Source organism: Phalaenopsis equestris, unplaced genomic scaffold, assembly GCF_001263595.1.
Source record: "Phalaenopsis equestris unplaced genomic scaffold, ASM126359v1 Scaffold000002, whole genome shotgun sequence".
NCBI classification, from domain to species: Eukaryota; Viridiplantae; Streptophyta; class Magnoliopsida; order Asparagales; family Orchidaceae; genus Phalaenopsis; species Phalaenopsis equestris.
The window spans coordinates 38,863,682-38,867,849 of record NW_018164444.1 but is presented as its reverse complement, the minus strand read 5'-3'; positions in this window follow the sequence as shown (position 1 = coordinate 38,867,849).

Sequence of the window (4,168 nt, the reverse complement as noted above, 5' to 3'; positions counted from 1 at the left end):
ATGCTTTTAGATTCATGATATCAATATTAATGGTACTAACTATTAGTATGTTTTTTTTTTCTTAAACAAATTATGTTAGCGGCTCTATTTCAGAGAAAATAATTATGTTTGGTGATTCACATGTCTGGACAATGGCGATGATCTAGCCGTGTCACTATGCATTTTGCGTCATTAAGCCGTTGCTGGCGTCCAGACATGCATAAATTGGGCGCAATATTTTTTTCTATTTTAGGGGCATAAATGAGTTGAGTGAAGGTAATTTTAGTTTAATCTTGAGCTTCATGAATTATTAGATTTTGAGTTGAAGAACTAATGTTATAAATTTAAATAATAAGAAAAAAAGAAAAAAAAAGAAATCGCTTATCCCTTTTGATTACTAATAAAGATATATTTTAAAATATTTTTTTTAATAAATTTAAGTTTAAATATTTGAATTTTAATATATTCTAAGTAAATTTTATTTCAATATTTTACAAAAAAGTGAGCTCACGAATGGACAAAATAAATAGGAATTAAATTATATTTGTCTGTGTAACTCATATAGTTAACTTACATGCTGATTCATGACACAACCTAACATTTATTCTGATCAATTGTGTAAATGATATTGCGCAAGTTGAACTGCAGTTTCCCATTTGGCGGCTTCCGGCGGGGAATTTTTAGTAGCTTTCTCAGGCCTGCCGTCAATAAGTTCTGCTTTTAATATAGCTCCCTTTTATTGTGAACCCTTTTGTGATTTTGTTTGCAAGTTAAGAGTTTGCCTTGGCATAGAATTCTATAATCTTCTACTTTAATTGAATATGATTAATTTAAGTTATATACTCAAATGCGTTAGTGTATTGATTGAAAATAATATCAAAATATTGAATTTATGTGACTCAGAATAATGTGAAGAATCTCAACATATTACATTTATTCATCTTGTCAAAAATAAATAAATAAATAAATAAGAACTATGCAGCTGTGAATTAGTGGCAGTCCAGTACTCATCATTGAAGAAACAGCTGTATCAATTTTTTTTAATTATACATAGACTTATGTGATTATGCACGAGGCAGCAACTGCAAGATTGTTTGTGCGCTAAGTTTTAGTCAATAATATGACTCTGTGACATAGAGAGACATTTGAGATCCGACATTGGAAGAGAGTGCTTAATTGGTGCCCGAAAGTTCCGCGATTTTAGAGTAATGATTAATCATCTTAATATTATATGAAAGTTTATCATATAATTAAACAATTAAAAAGAAATAAATAAGAGGAGGTCACAATTTTAAAGTGAAAATTCTAGAAAGGTGAAAAATCATGAGGCTTAACCCAGTTGAAATAATTTACTATGAATGATGAATACACGTGTGCTAACTACCTCTTGCATTAGAAAATATAGAGTTATAAAGTCAATCATCGTAAATGCACAACAGTAATTGGTTGATAATAATCATAATTTGATTCTAATGAATATAGTTCTTGGTGATAGTAGACTGCAAGGGGTCATAATCGAATATTATAGAGGCAATAGTCTGTCATGATTGTTGTAGACTGTTGTAGCATCAGCTTGTCGTATAATTTGTAGAGGAAGTCATGACAGTAGTTGGTCGTGTGGATCGCAAATGGTTATTTTAGGAGAGTTGGTTGGCCACAGAGGTCGTACAAGCGTTGTGAGCTATGTAATCATAGTTGGTCACAGAGGCTGTAGTGGTGAGTTATGATGACATTCACAGGCTACAGAGCACAGTGTCGTGAGTTACATGAGCTATGGGCAATGTAGTCGTGGTTGTTCATATAGGTCGTAGTGGTTGACCATGACGACGTTTGTATGTCGCAGCGGCCACGATTGAGAGTCGCATGAATTGTGAGCCACGTAGGTCGTAGCAGTGAGTTCTAATAATGTCCGTAGACACTAGAGCTCAAGTAAGGAACTGCACGATTTCTGGACCATGTAGGTTATAATAGGTCGTGTAAGCCAGGATGGAATGCAGAGCTGCACGATTTGTGTACCATGAAGGATGTAGTTGGTCACACAGGTCATAGTAGTGAGCTGTGATAACTTCCGTAGGGCGCAGATGTCGGAGTCAGGGGTTGCATGAACTGTAGTCGAACGAGCGGATCTTGTATAACTAAAACAAGTTTATTTCATTTGATTGAGTCAGAAGGTAGCCGAGTCGAATGCCTATAAATATAAAATTCCTAAAATATCCTATAACACCCCCATTAAACCAAGGGCAAACATTTAAATTCATATATCATACCCCCTTCTCTATAAGTAAGGAAATCATTTCATTAAAAATCGATAATTAACAATCCAAATTATTGTTCACTACAACGCACTTCCATCTCTCTCTCTCTCACTCTCTCTCTCACTCTCTCTCTACTGTCTTACTCTCTCTCTCTCACTCTCTCTACTGTCTTACGCTTTATTCATTGGGTGTGATTCACAGACAAATCAAGATTCAACAGTACTCATTAACCGTACTTTTAGGGGTGTCACACTTCAGAATTTTTTGTCATCTGAAGGACCTAGAGAGTACTTCTGAAGCACATCAGCATTCATGCAAGTTCCTCCAACAGTGCTCACTAACTCTGAGCCTTCAAATGAGGTCCAACCAAGTTCGCTCATATTTCTCTTATTATTCTACTAAGCTCACTCATACCAGTAAATCTCTCATTCCGAGCTCACATATATTTATCTAGCTGCATCACTGAGCTTGAAGAACAGTTTTTTTTTTTAAATAGAAAAAATAGATCATTGTTTCGTCACCACACATATCTATTTTTTGGTTGCTCAACATCCATGCCAAGGGTCTTATCGACATAATATAGTCTTTTATGTATTCATTTGAGCTCTGTGTGGGCACAAATACTCGATGACGTATAAATTGGAGATAAAAACCCCTACTTCCTCTTTTTTCCTAGTCATTATTGATGGAAAAAGACTTTAAAGATCTTCAGCATCCTTCCATCTCTCACAAGATCTCTCTGGACTTGTATGAAGCCACAGGTTATACTGAAAATTAATGAAGGAAACCCATAAAATCATCTCTTTATATCCCTTTTTTTTTTATCATTTTGGCCCTTGGCTTTTTCACAAATTGATAATTTTGTTTTTGTTATGGTATGGCTCATATACCATATAGGGACAGACGCTGGATCAAAGCGGAGCGGAAAAATCTGTCCAAATTGAGAAGTTACGTGGGTTGGGGTGTGGGGGCAAAGCCCCGCGGTATGGTACAGGGGTAATGTTGTAATTACATATTGTGTATAAGATTTACTCCTGGGGTTAAATAGGTCTGGTAGTAACCTCAGGAGGTATCCCTTTTTCTGTAAAACCTTTTTCTGATTATCGAAAGGAACTCGTCGCTCTGCTCCCTGTCGAACCTCGTTAAATCTCTGTGTTCTTCTGGATTGTGTCGATTACTGTTTTTCTTCTCCCTAATTTTCTCAAAAAGTGGTATCAGAGCCAGGTTGGAGGGGAAGAAATTTTCGGCGAGGGTTTTGCCGTTGTGTCTTCGGATCGACTTCGACGGATCTACGCAGTAAGAAGATCGGCGGCGGCGCGGGCTTCTTTCGCGGAACTAGCGGAGCAGAGAAATCGTTCGTAAGGAGGTTTGCAGGAGCTACGCAGAACAGTTCGTGAATTTTCTGGAGGAAGAGTTCATGAATCGTGACACTCTGCAGAGAAAATTTGGTTAGCTGTCCTGCGGCCGGTTAAAGTTTGGCGATCGGGTGTGGGAGCGGGGGCGGCCTCTGCGACTCAGCTTTGGTAGAGCAGAAGCAGAAGAGTTCGCGAGTTAGGCGGGTGGATCAGCTTCAAGATCGGTTCTGCAGGCGGACGAGCGATTTTCTGTGTGCGGAAGACGGAGGAATAACATTTCCTTCTGCTGAGAAATTTCTTTTGCTGGAGTTTCCAAGTCTAGAGTTTCCAAGCGGACGAAAGATTGCTTTCCCGAATTGTTGGAGTTCCTTCTCAATTGGCGAGGAGAAGGCCAAGGAAAGAAGAGAATCCGGAAGAAATCTTGGATTTCTACAAGAAATCTTGGATTTCTACAAGAAATTTTGGATTTCTATCTATTACTTGCTTGAGGAATTTTCCGTCAACAAAAGAAGCAGGAGAGAGGAAATTTCGAATTTCTTGGGCTGAAAGGAATTCCTGCTTCCGTTGCTGCTTGAGAAA